The sequence below is a fragment of the Sus scrofa genome, chromosome 15, assembly GCF_054392235.1.
Source record: "Sus scrofa isolate SSC_HxYL_T2T_F1_AM1 chromosome 15, Sscrofa_HxYL_maternal_Yorkshire_Landrace_v2.0, whole genome shotgun sequence".
Classification (NCBI taxonomy): domain Eukaryota; kingdom Metazoa; phylum Chordata; class Mammalia; order Artiodactyla; family Suidae; genus Sus; species Sus scrofa.
Window position 1 is genome coordinate 116,893,305 of NC_139397.1, and position 23,833 is coordinate 116,917,137.

The 23,833-nt window shown below is 35.4% G+C and overlaps 1 protein-coding gene across 2 annotated transcripts in view; it reads left to right on the top strand.

Annotated features, from left to right (window-relative positions):
* Positions 1–23,833, top strand: part of PLCL1 (phospholipase C like 1 (inactive)) — a 958,345-nt gene that overhangs the window by 915,183 nt on the left and 19,329 nt on the right. For both annotated transcript variants that reach the window (XR_014830053.1, XR_014830034.1), the window contains exons 9-10: positions 11,638–11,678; positions 15,054–15,153. The gene's annotated coding sequence lies outside the window, so the exon portion shown is untranslated. The remainder of the gene's footprint in view (positions 1–11,637; positions 11,679–15,053; positions 15,154–23,833) is intronic.

Consider the following 23,833-nt stretch of genomic DNA (forward strand, 5'->3'; position numbering starts at 1 on the left):
ATACCATGGGCAGGAAAGGAGGTGTTTGAATTTAATTTATTTCTTGCAAGCTAAAAAGTTCACACTGATTTATAAATGTACAATGGAATAAAAGTCAATGAGCCTTGAGGAGACAAAGCTGAAATAATTCAGAATCAGGAGCCTGAAATATTATAGGCAGTTTGTTCATCTCTGAAATCTCATACTGTTATTTAAATTCCTCTAAGTTCATTAATCCCATTTAATAGCAGCTGATGCAAATCCACTTGGACTTCGGGGAGGAAAAAATAATGGGCCACAATGCCCTTGTTCCACAAAAAATAATATAATTATTTTTACTTTGCAAGAGGTCACAATTGAAGAGTTTGAGATTTTGAGCTGCCATAACTACAAATTTAGCAAAAAGTAGGCATTTAATGATAGAGTTCACTTTGGTGGTTTAGGTTTTATTTTGAATGTTTGTTTTGTCTTAAAAACACTAATGCTGAAATGTTGTCTCAAATCTTTATTTTCAAATCACTTATTATATTACCATAAATTATAGGGTGCAGTAAAGGCCAGATTTAAAAGAAAGCACACTTTACTGTCTCATTTTTCTATAAATAACATGACACTTTATGAAATAAGAATTATCATAAAAGTTTCTCTCTTTTTTTTCTCCTATAACTCCAGTTGCGAGGACTAAACTAATGGCCTTCCTCCAAGTAGCTCAGTGGACTATTCCAAATATAGGAGCATAATGGGTAGAGGTTAACTGTAGGAAGTCTGAGAAAAACGGTAATCTATAATTTCACCACAATTATAATGTTTCTCTTAAATAATAGTTAAGTCCATGGGGTGAGTGCTAACAAATACCTTTTAAAGATACTCTTATTACTTTCATTGTTTTGATGCTTTTGCACTTTCCACATATGCCATTAGAAGCAGTAAAAGACCTGAGCTTTGGCCCATGAGGTTTAGAGATTGTGGTTAACAATCAAGCAGAGGCCTCGGCCCATAGGCCCATCAGCCCATCCTCAAGGGTGGAGTACATTGTTATCTAGAGGGCCAGGCTGTGCCACATTTACAGGAAGCAAAACTACTCAAGTTAAGAGACTTTTTGTCAGGATTAACTGGGCCTCCAGCTAAGCCCCTCTGAGGAGAAAATAATGTTTGGCTCACTTGGGATGACTCAGAGAAGACTTTTTTTTTTTTCCAATGAAGAGATGAAGTCCAAAAATCTTCAATGTTAGTGGATTTATGTTTAAATTACATTTTACCTGCTTTACACCCTGCCTTTGAGAAAGCCAAGGTTGTAAGTAAAACTTTCTCAGGTAAAGAACCCAGTGGGACATACAGACAGACAGCTGTGTGGGACTCTCCTAGCTGGATTATGGTCCTGGTCCCAAGAATCAAAGCACGACATGTGAGTTGCACTTTAAAACAAATGGTGGGTAGTGAGTGCCTGAGCATCTCTGTAATTAGACCTGTAATTTTAAAGTACAAGATACATGCTAGAGGCTTTGGGATCTCTGTTTATCAAATATCTTGGGGGTAAGGAAAGGTCTGTCTGGAGGAGAAATTCTCCTTGGGAATCAGTGGACTGAGGGGACAGTAATACACAGACAACTGTCCCAGGTAGATTTATTGGTATATTTCAGGAGAGTCCTTCCTCTGTCCCCACTGTCACACACTGTACTATTATGGATTGTGATTAAGGATGGGATCATATGCTTTGCCAAGTTTAAAACCCACACAAAATTGTAGGGTTAGAGTCTGGAACAAAACTCCAACTTCTTGGTGTGGAGTTTTTCTACTTATGGCAAAATGTGGCTTCCGGGAGGGTGAGTTAAGATGCCTCAGAGGGAAAAAATTCTTCCAAAGGAACATTTTGATAATTCAAGTGTAAATAAATATAAATCCAAAACACATTTTTAATTAAAGGGAAATTGCTTAGAAAAACACATTTATATCCACTCCTCTTCCGCACACACTCACTCACAATCCTCTCCAAATAAAGTTCAAAAGGGGTAGCTTTGGAAAGGGAGGGCATATAAACCCACACTGGATTGTCTCTTTCAGATAGTTCCTCAGAATCAGGCTTTCTGAATACACATGAGACTTACTAAAGTAATACAAGAATGTATTGTTCTAAATGACAATAAATCATGTTAAATAAAATAAAAGCAATGGGTCATGAAACATATTGTCATTTCCCCACATTGAACAGATCTAAATTTTTTTTCACTTTTCTCTTAAGAATCTGATTTTCCCTCAATCAGGCTTCCCATTTCTCACAATTCCTGTGTACCTGGAAACCTGCAATGCCTCTGCATTTTTCACCTGTTTCTGTCTATCACACCAAGCCACTCAAATTACTGGATGGAAAATGTGAAAATTTAGTTTTAGCTTCGTTCTTTCAAGCTCACTCTTTCTCTTCTTGTGGCTTTTGTGGTATCTTATAACTACGTTTCACAAAATGCTTTCAGGCCCATCTTCTCCATATATAGCTATATAAAAATACATATAATAAGCAACCATTCAGAGAGAAGACAGGAACAATGAGAAAGGGAAAACTAGGAAAAGAAGTGTTCAGTTACCTTCAAACATTTATACTATCTAGGGTCTAGGATTTTTTCTTTAAACCCAGCTTCAAAAGGAAACCTAAAGACACTGATACATAACCTCTCAGAGCTCTCACCAGCTGCCTACAAGGACAAGCAGAATTTGGTATTTGTTTCACTATTTAGACAAGAAAGGCCAAAGGAAGTTTCGCTTGTGGAAATGAAGTAATTAAAAGAGCACATAGAGATTAGCCTTGAATTTTTATTCTCAAGTGTGTTTTTTATAATGTCCTTCTACCCCCATATAGATATTTATCTCCCCCATTAAACTGAACCCAAGTGAAGGGGTGTGTCTTACTCATACTGATATTCTCACTGGACCTGGAACTTTATGCCCAATAAAGGTTTTTGACAAAACATTTTTGTATGTATTTTGTATGTGTGCATTTATGTCCTTCTCAGGCCCCCATAGTGAGAGAAGAGCTCTATTCTTTTTGAAATACTCCATCGTGTCTAGGACTGTTGTGAGCAAAAACACCACACTGTTATGTCTAAACTTGAGTTAATCAGGTGTCTGCAAAGAAGGTAACCCAAAACTGACCGTAATAATTTTCAAATCTAAATTGAAAAGACTTATAATCACATTTATGATATGATTCATGATCATTTTCTTACTATTATAAGAATGTCATCTGTTTAAGACAAGATAGGCTTGAGATCTGATTTTGGTTTTAACTACTAATGGCATTTGCCAAAAATAACAAGTTTATAAAATGCATTTATAAACTATTTTAAATGCAGCAAAAACTTTTTTATTCAAGTCTGAAACCATGTGTAATCCAAAGACAAAACTAATAAATGTTTGATTCATTTATCTGGACTTTGAATATATTATTTTTATTTATATTTGAACCCTAAGAGGCTCAGTAAATGTACATTTTTAGGGTCTCAAAATTGTGATACATTTCATTGAAAGAAGCAAGAAATCAGAACTAAATCCTTATTCTAAAGACTACATTTCAATCTGCTCTTTAATTGTGATGGGGGAGTATTTTTTATTATTTAAAACAAATATTTGGTATTTGACATAAATTTGCAGAAAGGATCTTAAGCTTCTACTTTTAGGGGGGAAATGCTATTTCTGTTTTTTTTTTTTTTGCCATTTAATGTTTACTTTCATACTAATCGAGAGATAATTTAGCAATAACAATGAAGACTTATAATTCCTTTTTTTCTTTAACTGAATTTCTTCTTTTCAAGTTAATGATTAAACACACTGAGTAGCATAATTGGGGGAAAATGAGATTTCCCAGGAAATGAATGGCTTTCTGATCGGTTACAAATTTATTCTGAACAGATAAGCTACTGTATTTTCAAAATATCATTTTACTTCAAAGGAAAAGGAGCAATAATTGAATGACTTGACTCACTTCATATTTATGGCTATTTTCCCATTATAGAATACAGTTGGACATAGTTTTATATTCCTATGAACTGAACCCATTTCTTTCTGCACATGGAATTCACTACATGAAGAGGTGTATTGTACAGGAGACGAAATGAGAGGCATATAAGGAGCAGGTCAACAGCAATAAGCCATTCTTGGTATTCAGTTGCCCTCTCAACAGAATTAAGATTCTCTTAGGTTATCTTTTCTTAGAATCACTTTCTTTGTCCCTATAGTTTAGGTATCCACATATTTGAATTTAAAGGGATCTTATTTTTCTTGAAGGAGCCTGAGAAATGTAGGAATATACTTACATATAACACCAATCTAAAGATGTGAATAGTAACCCAAGGTTGTATAAAAATAAATTTTTAATGTTATTTTAAAATAACTTGATAAAACAATAAAATGGCAGGAAAATATATTAATTTGATGATTTCAGATGTTTGGGAGGGAATTTGAGATGGCAGTGATCAAACCATGAAATCCTGCTTTTAAAAGTGTCTACGCCTCAATCATGTGAAGTAATCCTCGAGTCAAGAGCAGCGAGGACACTCACATGCCCATGGAGACGGAGAGGTTAAATTTTTCCGTTCATCACAGACATCTAAAACCAGGCGTTGATTAGCCTCACTGTTAATATTACTTAACACTTATAAAATGTGAATGATGCACTTTATGATGAATAAAACACCAACTGGTCTTGAAGAATCCTACATGTTTTTTGATTTTATGTAAAGAACAAATCCAGACCTCTAATACTGGGATAAGAACCAAGTTTATACGACTTTTCAGATATAATGCATGAAATCTTTGGAATTCTCCTCGAATCTGTGATTAAATAAGCCAAATCAAACTTCTGCCAAATCCTGCGGTGTACATTGCAGGTATCATAACTTTCTTAAGCTTGATTTCAATATCTGTGTTTAAGACCTAAGTCTCAAGGAGTCTTACTTTTGGAGAACAGGCTGCTATTAATCCAAAGGAAAAAAAAAGTCAGTAACTATGAATATTCACATTGATATACAAAAGGCAAGCCTAGAGCTTCATAGAGAGTTCGTTCCTTCATGTGATGTTTATTGAGATTATACTGTAAGTGAAGAACAAGATATTATTACTGACCTCAAAACCTTACAATCTAGTGGTAGAAAACACAACGGATACAAATATGTAAAAGAGAACTGCACTGCAGTTTACAGGGATAGGGAACTGCACACCTTGGTACTTCGAACAGCTGGACAGCAACATGAGTAAGGAGAGGAAATTCTTCCCAGAGGAAGAATGTCCTTAAGCTGAGTCTTAAAAGTCTAATGGCCAAGGGCTGGAGGTAGAGTATTTCAACAGGTGGGGGGGGGGGGCGATGCTAGTCAAGTAATAGAATCAGAAGAGATTTGTGGGCACGAGGGCAATTTGCCAATACAAGTTGGCTTGCCAATACAAATTGGTAGGGTGGGACATGCAGGGGAATGATCTGAGATGAGGCTAGAGTAATGGAGGCAATTCCAGAGAACTCTGTAGGATGCTTTGGGATTTATACTGACAACACTTGGCATCTTTAAAAAACTTCCAAGATGGTGGAGTGTCAGGAATCAGTCAGTTATTATTTTTTTTATTTTTTTAAATTTTTTTATTTTCACTGGAACTGTGTAGAAAATTTTTGGAGAAGATAAGACTGGAATGACTAGAGAGGAATGAGTGGTGTTTTAACTTATTTTGAGATAGCGCCATGGTTTATCTCTTCAGTTTTAATTCCTAAGCATACTAGCTCTGCTTGAGGTCTTTGAGAAAATACGGACTATCATTATGCCTTATTGGAATTCATTCTCATTCAGTCAATGGTCTTACAGGAAAGACACTAGAACCATGACAATTCCAGATAGTCAAAATAAAGCAGATAGGTTCTTCTTCAGTGAATGGCCCCATCATCTGCTATTTGGCAAGTCACTTTGCTTTCCATTTCATCATAAAAATCATGATGAAAGAAATCAAAGATGGCACAAATAGATGGAAAGATATACCATGCTCATGGATTGGAAGAGTTAATATTATCAAAATGACTATACTACCCAAGGCAATCTACAGATTCAATGCAATCCCTATCAAATTACCACGGACATTTTTCACAGAACTTGAACAAAATATTTTAAAGTTTGTTTGGAAGAACAAAAGACCCAGACTAGCCAAAGACATCCTGAAAAAGAAAAATGGAGCTAGAGGAATCAGGCTCCCGGACTTCAGACTATACTACAAAGCAACAGTCATCAAAACTGCATGGTACTGGCACAAAGACAGACATATAGATCAGTGGAACAGGATAGAAAACCCAGAATTAAACCCATGCACCTACAGCCAACTCATCTATGATGAAGGAGGCAAGACTATACAATGGAGAAAGGACAGCTTGTTCAATAAGTGGTGCTGGGAAAACTGGACAGCCACATGGAAAAGAATGAAATTAGAACACTCCCTAACACTATACACAAAAATAAACTCCAAATGGATTCAAGACCTAGATATAAGACCAGACACTATCAAACTCCTAGAGGAAAACATAGGCCACTCTCTGACATAAACGACAGCAGCATCTTCTCAGATCCACCTATCAGAGTATCGACAATAAAAAGAAAAATAAACAAATGGGACCTACTCAAACTTCAAAGTTTCTGCACAGCAAAGGAAACCCTAAACAACACAAAAAGACAACCCACAGAATGGAAGAAAATCTTTGCAAATGAATCGACTGACAAGGGATTGATCTCCACAATTTATAAACAACTTCTGCAGCTCCATACCAAAAAAACAAACAACCCCATCCAAAAATGGGCAGAAGATCTAAACAGACAGTTCTCCAAAGAAGACATACAGATGGCCAAAAACACATGAAAAGATGTTCAGCATCACTCATTATTAGAGAGACGCAAATCAAAACCACTCTGAGGTACCACCTTACACCAGCCAGAATGCCCATCATCCAAAAGTCTACAAACAAGAAGTGCTGGAGAGGGTGTGGAGAAAAAGGAACCCTAGTACACTGTTGGTGGGATTGTAAATGGGTGCAACCACTGTGGAAAGCAGTATGGAGATGCCTCAGAAAACTAAACATAGAACTACCATTTGACCCAGCAATCCCACTCCTGGGCATCTATCCAGAGAAAACCACGACTCACAAAGACCCATGTACTCCAATGTTCATTGCAGCACTATTTACAAGAGCCAAGACATGGAAACAACCTAAATGTCCATTGACAGAGGAGTGGATCCAGAAGAGGTGGTACATATACACAATGGAATATTACTCAGCCATCAAAAAGAACGAAATACCAGCATTTTTAGCAACATGGATGGACCTATAAACTATCATGCTGAGTGAAGTCAGCCATACAATGAGACACCAACATCCAATGCTTTCACTGACATGTGGAATCTGAAAAAAGGACAGACGGAACTTCTTTGCAGAACAGATGCTGACTCACAGACATTGAAAAACTTATGGTCTCTGGAGGAGACAGTTTGGGGGGTGGGGGGATGTGCTTGGGCTGTGGGATGGAAATCCTGTGAAATCGGATTGTTATGATCATTATACAACTACAGATGTGATAAATTCATTTGAGTAATAAAAAAAATCATTGTCACAGTTTCTCTATTAGGATTTTATTAAAAAAAATTTTTTTTTAGGACCACCATTGCAGCCTATGGAAATTCCCAGGTTAGGGGTCAAATCAGAGCAGCAGCTGCTGGCCTATGCCACAGCCACAGCCACATCAGATCTGAGCCATATCTACGACCTACACCATAGGTCATGGCAACACTAAATTCTTAGCCCACTGAGCTAGGGCCAGGGATGGAACCCACATCTTCATGGATACTAGTCTGATTCTTAATCTGCTGAGCCACAACAGGAACTCCTGTGTGTATATACATATATATTTTTTGATGCTACCATATATCATCAGTAATCATGGTCCTTCTTCAACAATCTCATTATGGCTATTGGCTATTAGTAATAGGTCATTTATCACATGCTAAGCACTGTGATGAGCATATGTATGGATAATTGCATTTAATCTTCCAATAAGTCTATGCGTTAATGCCATCCTCATCATAATTCTCAGACCCCTATTTTATAAATGAAGAAACTGAGGCTTAAAGAAATTACCTGATCTGTTCCCTGCAACACCAAGAAGTGGCAGAGCCAGGATAGGAGTTGTTTTCTATCAAAGCATCTGTCCTTAATAATTTCTATATTCTGCCTGTTTGAACCACTTACCACTAGAATGTTTTAACTTTTAACTCTTGTTTCTAAAATATTTCTCCTTAATAGATGATATATTCTTCTTCAAATAAAAATATTTCAGCATCTTTAATAGCATGTTTAAGATGAACTCTTTATGGTTCCGTTTGCTTTGTGTTAATTGGTCTTTTAAAAGTCTTTCTTTTGTTTTGTTGCGACTTTGGTTTAATTTGTATTTTAAATCAAGATCTTTCTTCCTGTGGAGCCCACACAGGCCACTCTTGGGACATCCTTACATTGCAGCAGAGGCTAAAAATGGAAAATTCAGGGTCCTTAACTGGACTCTGGCTTTATAATTGCCTCTGCGGTATTCTCACCACATTCCCAGATGTGCAAGGGAGACAGAGGGAGTAGTGAGGGAAGTGAAATGTTAAAATAAGGCTAAGCAAACAGTTTGCCCAACAGATGTTAACCCAATTCATAATTTAAAAGTTCCTATTTTTATTTACCACTCAGACAATGGACATTTTACTTTCCCTTCTAAACATTGCCTGTGAATTAGGTTCAGAAAGCTAAAGTCATCAGTATTTCCATCAAACTTTTTTTCCTAGTCATAGGTCAAAGAAACAAAAGGAGTATGTTTTCTTTTTATTTGAAGCATAGAAATATTATGAAGCCTTGTTAATGCTTAGACAATTTGTTTAAATATATCTTCTTAGTTAATATGGCTACCAGGACTAGATTTAATCAAGGTGAAGTAACTTCTTGTTATGATACAACTCCCACTGAAAAAGCAACACTCAAGAATTACATTGACATAATTTTAAACAGAGTACTTGAAATCAACTATGACCAGCACTTTTTTCCCCAAGTCACTCTTTATAGTAACATTTGTCCTTTGATGGGATTTAGGAAGCATTAGAGAGGACCTGGTGAATTTATTAGAGTAAATTAGTATTATCCTGATATTGAGGTACGTTAGCTGATCATTTATAGCTGTTGCAAAGGAGGGAGGAAAAGGATACTTGCATAAACTTTAAAATTATATTTGACAAATCATGTATCTGGCAGAATCCAGCTTAAAAATGCCAAATTTCCTAATCTCCAGTCTTCTACACAAACCGCAAGAAAGTTGCACTCTTATGTCTTTCTCCCTACGTGTTGGGTCCCCACATTGCCCATGCATCACAGGGCAAGCAAACAGGACCAGCTTGTGGGTGTAGGAAGATAAAGCTGACACAAGGGCTGGTAAGAACGTTGGTGGTAAAAGTCAAATGTATATTGGAGGAGCTAAACTAATTGCAAGCCGAGCCCTTGTGCTATAAACGGGCAGTAAATAGAGAACAAAGGTATATGGAAAAGAACAAAGAAAAAAAAAAAACCCTGAGAAAATCTAAAGACCAATTGAATCTTAGGTGAAAACTCAGGATGACAAGAAAGAACTTTCAAAGAGAGAAATTTCATTTCTGATTCTCTATTAGTACATGTTGACATCCATATTTTTTATTTTCTTTATGGGGGGTGGCATCTTATCATCTTTACAGATCACAATTAAATTATACATTTAAACATTCATGGGCTATCTACTTAACTGAGGACCGACACCAGAGAACAGAAATGCTACAGGGAGAAGTGAGTATGGGGTTATAACTGTAGGTGGAAATATCATAAGAAACAGATGATGAAGATGAGGATTATTATTTAAGACATTTCATGGAATTATAGGATAAAAGACTGAGATGTGACCTAGGAGACAAAATCCTCAAGGTCTTACATTTCACAGATGAAAGGAAAACAACAGCTAATGATTAGCTATTTCAATGAACTACCATAGGTTACATATTTCCGTTATGGATTCTCTGCTGTTCTTTCAACTGTGATATATCTAGGTATGTCAGGGATACTAAGAGTTTTGAATAATTAAATGGTTGGGGCAACATATGTATTTGGCAAAAATAACACTTAAAAATTCAACATCTTTAAAATGTTTCTTCCAACAATGTCAAATTTATATTTTCTATTATTTTTCCCTGAGAAATTATCTCTTCTTTTCCAATGGGAATAACTTTACTTTGGAATAATCTGTGTAGCATTCATTTTAAAATCTTTGCTCCCAAGAAATCTGTGAGTATGAATGTAATTCCCCCCTCCATCTTGAAATTTGGTGAGAAATCATAATTGCAAAGATATATGCAGAAGTTGGGGAATTTCCAAAAAGCTACTGCATAAGTAACTTTTGTTATTAAAGAGATACAAATAGGGATCTTACTAAAATTACTTTGTAACCACAAAAACTTTACAGAGGTAAATATTTTAACATTGCCTGTAATACTTATGGACATTATCAGTGAAAATGAAAAGCTTAAGCAGCCATTTTGTTGCATACACTATGTATCAGTTATTATACTTTTCTTATGTAATATAATACAAATTATTCTATAAGCATATATCAAAACTAATTAGAGTGAATAAATGTTGTAGATTTTTCTTCTTTTTCTGGCCATTTTTAAGCTTTCTAAAAAAATTTTATAATGATTTTTATTTTTAAGACTATGACAACTTTGAATCTTATATTAAAAGATAATCTTTGAAAACCCAGAAATTTTTTAGTGAGCCCTTAGCAGATTTTTTTTTAACTTCATGGCATTTTACTAGTGATACCAATAGAGAGAAAGGTAATACCTATATAATCAAATAGATGGAAGGATTTTTCATACCAAACCCAATGTGACTCCTTATTGGAGTCCCTGAGTTAAGAAAAACAAATTAAGTCTTAACTTGGCTCTCCTGTGTATGAGGGAATCCAGGACAAACTTTTTTCCCCCTGAAGGAGTGACATAGCCCAGAAACCAAAAACAAATAAACAAATAAAAAGATTCAGTGGAAGGAGTAAACACGCTGTCCTGCTGACTCATGGGGCTGAGCTGTCACTGAGCAGAAGAGGAAAAAATGGGCAGCTCAGTGCAAGAAAGGGGCATATGAATTCAACAAATAAGCCACATGATTAGAGACTTTGTTACTAATTACAATTAAACTGAAAAATAAACAGTTTCCTTTTAACTGGAGGATCATGTTTCTGAAGGACAAAGGCTGTCCTGAATGATGGTCCTTTCATATTGTTATTAACTTAGTGACACAGACTTTTTTAGACCGTAAGACCTATGTTTACAATGAAAGTGAAATAATTATAAAAATGACTTTGAAAAATTCTACTTTCCACATCTGGATTAATGAGAGAAATGTGAGTTAGGAGCAGACATGTGAGAGAGGGAGCAAAGAAAATAATATGTTTTAGATCATCATAGATATCGTGACTGCCAGACCCGACTAGAAGCAATGGAACAGAGAATTAGGTTAACATTTGGAATTTCTTTGTAGTAAATAAATCTAATTCTTTACAAATTAGATTTTTTAGCTGAATATCTGAATTTCTACAGGATGCATTTCTACGTATCTGGGGTCTAAGAACAAATCACAGGTAAGTGGTCAAAGAGAAAGTAAAATGATTATCACTGTATATGTTTATATATATGACTATACACATATGTCTTCATATATAATTATACAGATAGGTCTTTAACTTCTATATGGTATTGATTTTTAAGAATCATTCAGGTAGCACATGAAAAGGTATTGTTGATTCAGTAGATGGCAGTCTTCCCACTAAGGCACTAAAAACATGTGGAAATTGCATTTTAAGAGAAGGAAAAACTATTTTTGGAGGTTAAGATACAGTTTTCTGACACTCATTATTAAAGATTACATTTAGTTTAAAAATTCAGTCTTTATGTTGATGTTAAACAATTTAAATTAATTATCCCTAATATCAAATCAGGGAGACAAGTTGAAACTACCCTTAATTATTAGAACGGGAATGACAAGAAAGACAGGATTTCCCCCCTCATATCTGAGTACTCACATGCTAGGTAAGAAAGGAAACTGATTCGTTTAGGCCTCTGAACACTGAACCCAAAGTATCATCACCTCTTTGAACTTATATCCTCCCATCAAACAAGGAAACATACAAACAAAAGCCAAAACCTTTCCTTTTATGTTGTGATGCCCTCCCAGAGTTTTCGAGGTGGATATAGGATGGAAAACTTTGATAGACTCTCTGGAGAGTGAGTCTTTGTTCTGCCACTTACCTCACAGTCCTGGGAAAGTTACACAAACTCTCCAAGACTATCGTCCTCCCTCTGTAAAAGCAGGGATAATAAAACCAGCATTATAGGATTGCCATGAGGATAAAAAATAACCTGATACTACACATTCAGTGGAAGTTTGTTTCCTTTCCTTGATATTCTCACTCTTCCTAAAAATGGTCTTGGGGAGATACATATGTATATACTCAAATGTGTGGATTTTTAACTAAAGTGAATTAAAATTAATTTTATTCTGGTAATTTTAAGCTTCCCCTCATGAAAACTGGCTCTACTCTTTAAGGAATGTGGGCTCAAGAATCCAAAATCAGGGATCTCATCACTATTTTAAATTAGATCTTTTTTTTCTTTTTTACTTTATTGTATATTCACAGTGTATCGATCATTAATTATCTTTTGTACTATGTAGGAGCTTGTACTTAAGAGTTAATCTTATCTGAAAATATTATATTTCTACTATGAACATGTTATATAATACTTAGTGTTTGAAAATAAAACGTAAAATTAGATGCATTCAGCGTAGACACTAAACAATATTTTGCAAGTTATAAAAATAAAATTCTAAATAAATCTTTATTCACCATCTTCTCCATCCATATATAGTTCAAGGATTTATTATTTGTATTCTAGCAAATGAGAATTATTATAAAGCAACAGAATCCCATTGTTTTTAGCTCTACTAATATTTTCCTAAATGGTATTAATTCAATATCAGATTGCCTTCTGATTATAAAGAGTAAAAAAAAATTCGCATTTAATAGAACATTTCTTCCTAACAATTTTTTAAATTAAAAATTGGCCAATGAAATGTTATAGGCTACTCCATTACTCTGTTTCTTCAGTTGCCTGCCCTTAATGCCCAAATTTTTGAAAGCACAGGAACTTTACTGGAATAACCACCATAGAAAGCTGATGTTCTCCTGAGTTCTGATCTATTATCCATGAAATAGAAGACACTGATTTATACTTCTGTGAAACAATCCCTCTGTCGTCCAAATAATTTGCATAGCTAATGAAAAGACAGATCAAGCGCTGTTACTTTGAGAGTAAAGCATTTATTATGGCCAATCTCAACTTGAAGGGCCAGGGAGAAGAACTGTTTTTTCATACTGCTGCTGCTGCTGTAGCAGAGAGCATTGGTCAGGGGACCACAGGGCATGGGTCTGCTACTCACAAGCACAAGAAGAGTGTCCTCTATTTGGATCTCCAGCAACCCTGTACTGTTGGTCCAGAAAGTGAACTGCTTTAAGGAACATTACTATCATTTTTTGTCTGGGGGTATTGCTTTGTTTGATCAAGGTAAAGTAGATAAGAATCACTGCCGCCAATACATTTTTGAAATTTCATTCCTTAAATGCTTTTCATGTCACTTCTCTTACCCCTTCAGTGCTGCTGTTTTCAGAGTCAAATGGAATATATTTTAAAAGCTATAAGAAGGTGGGACGAGGGGAACCCTAAATACAGATCTGAGAGAACAATATTCCTCCATGTGTTTTCCAAAAGCAGCAGGGGAGAGGCAGAGAACCGTGTAAACCAAGGAATAGATATTAAACAACATAAGTAAAGCCTGCTGAAGGAAGTACTTCCCCTATTGTTGGTAACCTTTTAATTCAGGGTAGCCCAATTCTTATCAAAATAGTTTTTCAAATGTGTGATGTTAGTTAACAATATTCAAGTCACAAGTCACAGTGAAGAATTGTGAGCTTCTTGAATGTAAGGATGTCATCTCATTTTTCTTTGAATTCTCTACCCTAAGCAGAATATTGCACACACCACAGCCTTTCCAAAAACAGGCTGCTGATTGCATGAATGAATGAATGAATGAATGCAGTGCTCTATCAGCATTAAAATGAACTCAGGGTGGAGACTGCTGATCTAAAGAATCAAATCCTGTTATGTAGCTGTAATGTGAGTTACTCAACAATCTTAACAAACACCTTGCTATGCCCAGCTACGATAGGCAATTATTTTTATACACCTATTTCTAAAAATCACTGTAATTTGGATTAACTAAACTTTATAGTTAGTTAATCTACGTAAAAGCTTGGCAGCACTCGTTAAAGTGAATTTATCACAGCTCTTAAACCATACAAACTCTGGGGATGCCTTTCCAGCATTTAGGTCTATTGGCAAATAAATCCAAAATTCCAGTACTTTTGCCAAAAGTTGAGGAAATACTGGATGATATGCTAGTTTTAGTCTCTAGATACTAAGTAGAGTTTGGGTGATGATGTATTGATACACAGCCTTTCTAAGCCCAAAAGTAGCTTCCCCACCTGATGGTTAATTAAAGTCAAGGCCTTCTGTTCCCTAAGCTGAAGTTCTCCTTGTAGCTATTACGATTGATAGCAGGATGTGACTTAAGCTTATATGTTTAAACAAACACAGGAACAAAGAAACACACCTAAGTTAGCACAGGGAGATAATTAGTGCCACAAAGGTACCTGGGAATCTCCTGACTGGATCAGAATGGATTTGTGATTAGTGGTGTGACCATTTGACTACCCTGTCTAACCTAGTGGTGTGGATTTATAATAATCCCCTCCTCTGGTTCTGAATTACACTACTTCTATGAAATGCCTAAATTTTTGATCCATTCAATTAATATAGTATTTTTTAGTTTACTTTATAAAATGTGTACACACATTTTTCTTAAGCACAAACTATTCTCAGTAAATTTCTGCTTTCACTAGGATGACTTCCATCAGTAATGCTATGGACCCAGAGAAGAAGCAAAAGTGTCCAAGACACTATGAAATGCAGCTCACTCTGCCATTTCCCATCGGAAATAAGGTGACAATGGTACTTTTAACTCCCTTTTATGTTATCAAGAAGATTGGTTTTTAAACTTATAAATTCAGGACCTTTTCACAAAGGGAAACTATATCTAATATTTCTGATGATGGGTAGGGAATTTTATGCATATTAGCAATCAAGAATGAAAAAGAGGGGAGATATTTCAACATATTCTGAGAAGTGGATAGGTGAGAATAACACACAAAAAAGGTCATTTTGAGATTAGCAAATCATGTAGAAGATGGTTAAAGAGAGACAGGGGAAGAGAAAGAGAGAACATTCTAGCTGAGATCCTACCAACCACTATTTTTCTGTGTTTAGAGTGTTCTGCTCGGTATCATAAAAACATGTAATATGATCTATAGGTTAAGCAAAGATAAAATGCTTAATCTCCACCTATTTGGATACCAACGGGAATTCACAGAATGATAGCTTCAAGTTCTTTTTGCCATTGGTTTTCCTAGCTGTTACTGTGGACTGTGAAAAAAAAAAAAAAGTAGGCAGGCTAGAAATATTATTATTTTCACTTGGTTCCTCCCCAAATTAGAATCTCCTCAGTGTTCTTCAGAAGCTGAGCTATGGTTCTCCTATGTTGTCAAATTTTATAGCTATTTAAGGCTTCATGAACTGGCTCTGAGTACTCAGCTGAGATTGAGCACTTCCAGGGGTAAATGCCAATAGATTACCTGGTATCATTATGGAATTGGCAGTGGCTAAGCAGAGTCAAAATGCATACCCCATCTAGAGCTCTTTAAATAATTCAACCCACACACTAAATGTATAGTACATACCACTATGCCTATGAACTGTATTACCCTCATGACAACTGTGTTTTATGAAAATACAGGTAACTCATAATACAAATCTGACTCGACTCTGGTTGTTTTTGCAAACAGTATGTTGGCAGGACTTGAGTTATCACTCAGCTAGTTTGAAAGCAGATTCTCCCTATCAGCTTCAACATCGAGAATATGTACTAAGCCCCTATTAGTCTAATTAAGTGCTTATTGGCTGTTAAAATATTGATGATAAATCACTCATTTTATGATAAAAATATTAAACTTTCCTTAAAATTTTATCTCAAGCCTTTCATTATCTGATGAATACTCACTTCAAATGTTATCAAATCAAATTAGCTAAGTAACACTAAGAACTAAGGATCCCTGATTATTAGGAAACAGAAATCTTTACAAACATAAACAGAAGTTGCCAAGCAGGGTATTGAAAGAATCTCCTTATTGTCCATGAGACATTATCAGTATTAGCAACAGACTGTAGGCTGAAAAGGAGAGAAAAATAATCGGCAAATTGTCAAGTCCTTTCTTGTTTCATTTTTTAAATGTTTTTAAAATAACTGACTTGAATTTCAAATTCATGCTCTCCGGACACTGTTAAAAATACCTTTTCATATCACTTCCTCATTTACTCTGTCACCTTTTTTTGAAGAAAAAGTTGAAGATTAAATTCTTCCATACTTTTATTACCAAGTTTCCAATACTTTGGCATCTCATAAAACCTATCACTGGTGCCCCATCCACAGTTTCTTCTAGTTCAAGATCAGTTCAACTACTGTTATAGAAGCATGACCAGCTAGGGTAGACTGTGTTCCCATTACAGATTCTTCCACATGCTGAATTTGGATGGTGATTATGGCATATACCAAGATAGTACTGAACTTGGAGTTCTCTTTGTAGTGCAGCAGAAACAAATCTGACTAGTATCCATGGGGATGTGGGTTTGATTCCTGCCCTTGCTCAGTGGGTCTGAGATCCAGCGTTGCCGTGAACTGTAGTGTAAGTCAGCAGCTGCAGCTCCAATTTGACCCCTAGCCTGGGAACTTCCATATGCTGTGGGTGCGGCCCTAAAAGAAAAAACAAACAAACAAAAAATCAAAATGACAACAAAAAGACAGTATTGAACTCGAAGCTATAATTGGCTGCAGAGCTTTTGCCCCATTCTCATGAATAACTCATGAAATTACCTCAGATTCTTTTTCCCATTGGAAAGCAAAATTTTTTATAATGCTTTATAGGTGTTGACTTTTCCTAATTGCTACACCCTTTGATACTTTTCCTCTAAGAATTCTTACCTATTTTATAAAATAAAAAGTTTGTTACTTCAATAAAGGTGTAAATAGTTGGTGGATTGGACTCTTTTATGAGGTTATTTAAAATCTGAGATAAATCAAGTAATCAGCTTGCAGCACATCCAGGAGGATGGAGCCAAGCAATATACTACTTGCTGGCAGCACTCATGTTATTTTTATGAAATTTTCTTTCCATTTCTTCCCTATCCTATTCACTTTAACCAGGGTATATCATATTGTCCTAATAGTGAAGAATATTTATTAGCAAGATAACTATTCTAAATCCAATTAGAAGCAAGTGAAACTGTATATTATTCTATGCTTCTATACAGATTAAAATATTTCAAATAAGCAGTGCTAAGTAAATAATTTAAAAGTTGCTGGTAAAATTGGAAACAACCAAACAAACATGAGTTTCTGGAAGGCAGGAGGTTGCATGTCTTACTTACTATATTTTCAGCTTCTAGCTCAGAGCTTCACACCAAGAGTCATCGTTAAATGTAATTTGTTGAATGAATGTTCTCCCATTAGATATCAGAATGGTCTATAATACTTTTCTCACTTGTGTCTTGGGTGGTATCACATCCTCTTCAGATGCAGACTTAGGATGGGAAAATTAGTGGTTCCCTCCTATAATATTGGCAAGTTTCTAATCTTTGTACTGACTAAAAACATAATCTGATTTAGGACTTCCTTTGTCTTAATTTGTGCTTATTTCCCCTTTTGTAGAGAATGCGGGAAATAAAGTGTCAGGAGTTTGAACCCTGGCTCAGCCTCTGACTGGATGGGTGAAGCACAATTTAGTGACCACAAGGACTCTGGCACATCAGAAGTGCTATTGCTAGAAGGGCTGGCTGAAGTGGTTCTACCAAGGGAAGGGACAGTATTTGAGAGAAGGAGCAGCAATACCCAGGAAAGACAAATTGGTGAGTCAAGTAGGACCCATCAGCAGTGATCAGGCAACTTCATGCAGCATCCCTGAGGCCAGACTCTGCAGCATAGTACACTAAGGCATAGGTCACCAACTTGAGTTGCTGATAAAAATTACCTGGGATGTTCTAAAGAAATATTCATGTCTGTGGTCTCACTATAGCCAGTTAATTCAGAATACCCACAGCATGGTTACTACTTTTCAAGTTTCCCATGATTCTAATGTTTAGCTTGAGTTGGGAACCAGACCCCTAAGAAGGTCAGAGCAGAAAAAGAGAAATGGTACTGGGTCCATTTCCAATGAGATGTCTTTGGGAGTACATGTGAGATGATTCAGCCTGGGATACCCAGGAACTGGGAGTGAGGCCCTGGGAAAAAGAAGATGGCAAAGGTGCTGTAACCTTGCAATAGAAAACTACCAAAGTATGAAGCATTCCTTTATAAAACACAATTTTTCGAATGGGTTACCAGAGTCACAATTGTAGTCACAACTGTAGGTAAACTGGTGAATGACTTGAGTCCACATTTCCTGGATTGGAAAAAAAAAATGCTACTCTCAAGTTGTATACTTAGGAATTTCCAAAAATGCAAATAGTTTCTTAGAATGGATAAAAAGGCTTAGTAAAACCCTCTATCCTGTTTCCCTTGAAAATCCCTAAACTGAAGATCTTTTTCAGATTCATTTCCCATAGAGGTTATTACAGAAGGTTAACTAGGATTTCCTGTGCTATAATGTAGGTCTTTGTTGGTTATTTTGATAATATAATTAATATATTAATCCCAAACTCTTAATTTATCCCTTTTCCCTGCCTTTCCCCTTTGGTGACTATAAGTTTCTTTTCAAAGACTATGAGTCTGTTTCTGTTTCATAAATATGTTCCTTTATGATATATTTTAGATTCTACATATAAGTGGTATCATATGATATTTGTCTTTCTCTGCCTGACTTACTTCACTCAGTATGATATTCTCTAGGTTCATCCATGTTGCTGCAAATGGCATTATTTCATTCTTTTCATGGCTGAGTAATATTCCACCATATATATGTACCACATCTTTATCCATTCCTCTGTTGATGGGCATTTAGACTGCTTCCATGTCTTGGCTATTGTAAATAGTGTTCCAATGAACACTGGGGTACATGTATCTTTTCAAATTATGTTTGTTTATTTTTTTCCCCCAGATATATGCTCAGGAGTGGAATTACAGGATTATATGGTAGTTCTATTTTCAGTTTTTTAAGGATATCCATACTATTCTCCATAGTGGCTGCATCAATTTCTCATTCCCATCAACAGCATAGGAGGGGCCTTTTTCTCCACACACTCTCCAACATTTATTGTTTATAGACTATTTGATGATGACCATCTTACCAGTATGAAGTGATAACTTATTGTAGTTTTGATTTGCATTTCTCTAATAAGTAGTGATGTTGAGCATCTTTTCATGTGCTTTTTGACCATCCATATGCCTTCTGTGTAGAAATGTCTTTTTAGATCTTCTGCCATTTTTTGTTTGGGTTGTTTGTTTTTGATATTGAGACACATGAGTTGTTTATATATTTTGGAGATTAATTCCTTGTCGAGTAGCTTCATTTGCAAATATTTTCTCCCATTCTGTGAGTTGTCTTTTCATTTTGTCTGTGTTTTCTTTACTGTGCAAAAGTTTTTAAGTTTACTTAGAAGTACCAGGATTTTTCAATATCCACAAATAAATCAGCTTAATACACCACATTAACAAAGTGAAGAATAAAAACCATATAATCATCTCAATAGATGCAGAAAAACTTTTGACAAAAACCAATACTCGGTTATAATAAAAAAAAAACTCTCTAAACTATGTCTAGATACTCATGTTGCAACAGAAGAAAGGGTGGGGGAAAAACTGTAATTGCAATGTGTACATGTAAGGATAACCTGACCCCCTTGCTATACAGTGGGAAAAAAAAAAAAAAAAAAAACAACTCTCTAGAATGTGTGCATAGAGAGAAACTACCTCAACATAATAAGGCCATATATGACAAAACCACAGCTAACATCTTACTAAGGAGTAAAAAGCTGAAAGCATTTCCTCTAAGATCAGGAATAAAACAAAGAAACAAAGATTACCATCCTCATCACTTTCATTCAAACTAGTTTTGCTATGGCAATCAGAGAGGAAAATGAAATAAAAGGAATCCAAATTGGAAAAGTAGAACTAAAACTGTCACTGTTTGCAGATAACATGATACTATACATAAAAAATCCTAAAGATACTACCAGAAAACTACCAGAGCTAATCAATGAATGCAGTAAATTTGCAGGATACAAAATTAATATGCATAAATCTCTTGTATTTCTATACACTATCAATGACAGATCAGAAAGAGAAATTAGGGAAACAATCCCATTTATTATTGCATTAACAATCCCATTTATCATTGCATATATAGGAATAAACCTACCTAAGGTACTTTGAAAACTGTAAGACACTGATGAAAGAGATCAAATCAAAACTAATAGACACAAACAGATGGAGAGATGTTCTGTGCTCTTGTATTAGAAGAATCAATATGGTCAAAATGACTATGCTACCCAAGTCAACCTACAGATTCAATGCAATCCCTATTGAATTACAAATGGCATTTTTCACAGAACTAGGACAAAAAATTTTAAATTTGTAAGGAAACAAAAAAGACCCAAATAGCCAAAGCAATCCTGAGAGAAAAATGGAGCTGGAGGAATCAGGTTCCTTGACTTCAGACTGTATTACAAACCTCCAGTAATCCAAATGGTGTATTACTTGAACACACACACACACACAAACCCAGAAATATAGATCAGTGGGAAAGGACAGAAAGCCCAGAAATAAACTCATGAACCTATAGTCAATTAATCTATGACAAAGTAGGCAAGAATATACAATAGAGAAAAGGCAATCTCTTCAATAAGTGCTGCTGGGCAGACTGGATAACTACATGTCAGAGAATGAAATTAAAACTTTCTCTAACACCATACCCCAAAATAAAAATAAACTCAAAATAGATTAAAGACCTAAATGTAAGACCAGATACTCTAACTCTTAGAGGAAAACATTGGCAGAACACTCTTTGACATAAATTTCAGTGATATATTTTTGGTTCCTATGTGATATCTTAAATGTCAGAAGCTAGGTATTTTTTTCTTTCTTTTGCATTGTATTAAACAAAGCTATCTTCCTCTCCTCCTCTGAACTTCTTAAGTAGGAGGTGGTCTCAGGCCAGTAAGGGAGAAAGTAACATACTTGCTTGGGAAAAAAGAGAAAAATACATGAATAGGTCCCAAACTATTACTTATAGTGCAAAAGTAGCTATCCTGAGAAATTATTACTTATTTTTCTGGGGATGAGGACATTTCTTGGGAAGGGAGCACTTCCTTTTGGCCCTGCCATACATGTCTTGTTATTCATTAGGTGCTCACTGTATGTTTGACACAGCCAATATTTGAGTCTTACCAGCAGATACAATAATACCCACTTTCATGTTTGTCCTGAAGATGAAATATTCGAGCACCTAGCTCAATAGAGCCAACTTTCTGGTAGGATAAAAAAAATACCCATTTCTTCAACTCAATCATTTTTTGTTTGTTAACTTATCATTGTTGCTGTTGTTTGTCAGTTAGAGCTCTTCATCTCTATATCAATTCTAAAATTTAGTAAAACCTAGTTTATCTGGTGGTCTATCAACTGAATATTCTCACTACCTTATCTGTCTACACATCTACAAGATAATTCATAGTTACCAGTTTGGTCCTGCAAATCCTGAGAGGCCTTTGGAATCTAAGAATAACAGAATTCTGTCCAGTTTCATTTTAGTGATAAGTATCTTTTGACTTGGTTTTATTTCTCTGAAAAGCAGTTATTTTCACAGTGATTAGAACAACCAGAGAACTCCCTGATCATGTTAGCTAATTTAGAATTTACTATATGGAACACTATATTTTATTCATTTTAAATGGCTCCCAAGAGGCAATCTCCTTCTATTTGAGAAAATAAGAAAGTTGTGACTCAGCAGCTGACTAAAGGAACTAGTGGGATATAGAACACTTGTCCCCTGAGTCACCAGTTCAAATGTGACCCCAAATTGCTAACATCTGAGTGTCACTTGCTAGCCTCAGCATGATCACTGAGGAAGAGAAGCCACATCATATGCATACCACAATTGCCTTCTGTTCCCAATAGAGAAGCAAGGTTAAAATGAACCCTAGAACTTACCTTTCCCTCCTCCTATGTCTCCCACAGCACTGTCCTAATAAAAACCAATGTCTGAGATTTACTTCTTCAAAGGAATCTTGTGCTTCTCAATGTATTTTTTTTCTAAATGACTTTCAGTTAAACACTCAAGACACAGATATTTTTGTTTTGTAAAAATGTTATTGACCAAAGAGGATGATAAAAAAAAAATGAGTACACTAATCACCCCAATATCACAAATATGAGTAATATTAATAATCGTTAACATTTAATAAGCACCTATGATGTGTTAAGGACAACACTAGCATCTTACATAGATTCCCTAATTTTAACTTCAAAACAATACTTGAAAGTAGTTATTATGATCTTTATTTTACTGTTGAGCAAACTGAGATGCAGAGAGCTTAGGTAACTTATCCAAGAATACAGTCAGTTAGGTACAGATTCAGGATTTTTATCCCTGTTTTGTCTCCAAAGCCATGCTACTTCTCTTACACACATGTATTTCCCTTCCAATGGCTGTTTCTTGGTCAGTTATTTTCTGTGCATTCTAGATGTGTCATTCTGCCTAAGGAAGATCAGAAGGCTGATCCTACTACTGATCTAAAATTGGCCCTGCCACACTTAGATTGTCAAATCTAGTTATGTTTTAGATGAATCTAAAATGTGAAGACATATCTCCTTAAAGGTAGTCCTTATCCAAGTTTTGCAAGAGGCTTTCCCACTTTTACTAGTTATTTCAAACTAAATAATTCATGGATAGACAGAAGTATAATTTTTAAGTAAGAAATTTGGCAAAAGAAAACTTGAACTGTATGCTCAGAATGACCCATAAATAAATTAAATCTCATGATAATTATTTAAATTTGAGTTAGAAGATGGCTTAACTTTCTCTTAATCCAGGTGTTCTTATGCTATTCTTTGGATGACTATGGAAATAAATCATTTTTAAAAATATTAACTATAAATTTTGTTCAATGAGAGAATAGTTATTTCATTTAAAGCAAAATTCACTGGAACTAGACATGAAGTGACCAAATGCTACTGGAAATATGGTGCCAAAGACATGCTCCAAACCCTCACTCTGTAAAAAAAAAAACAACTCATTATCTGTGAAGCACAATAAAGCAAAATGCAAAAAAAAAAAAAAAAAAAAAAAATTCACTGGAACTAAACTTCAAGTAACAACTTCAGGAGGTCTTGGGGAGCTAATGTTCTATAAAGTCAGTTTCTAACTGGCTAAATCAAGAAAACATTTGTCCCTATGGTAATCACGGCCTTAAGGAGAAAATAATAGATGGAGTCAAGAGTTAAGGCCCTGTTGTATTCCTAAGTGTTTTTCTCATGGTTTGAGCCATGGAATGCATGTTTGTGCCCATGACACAATTTGAAACAGAATGGACTAGCACCTCATCTGGTGTTATAAATACCGGTTTCAATAGAACCAATAAT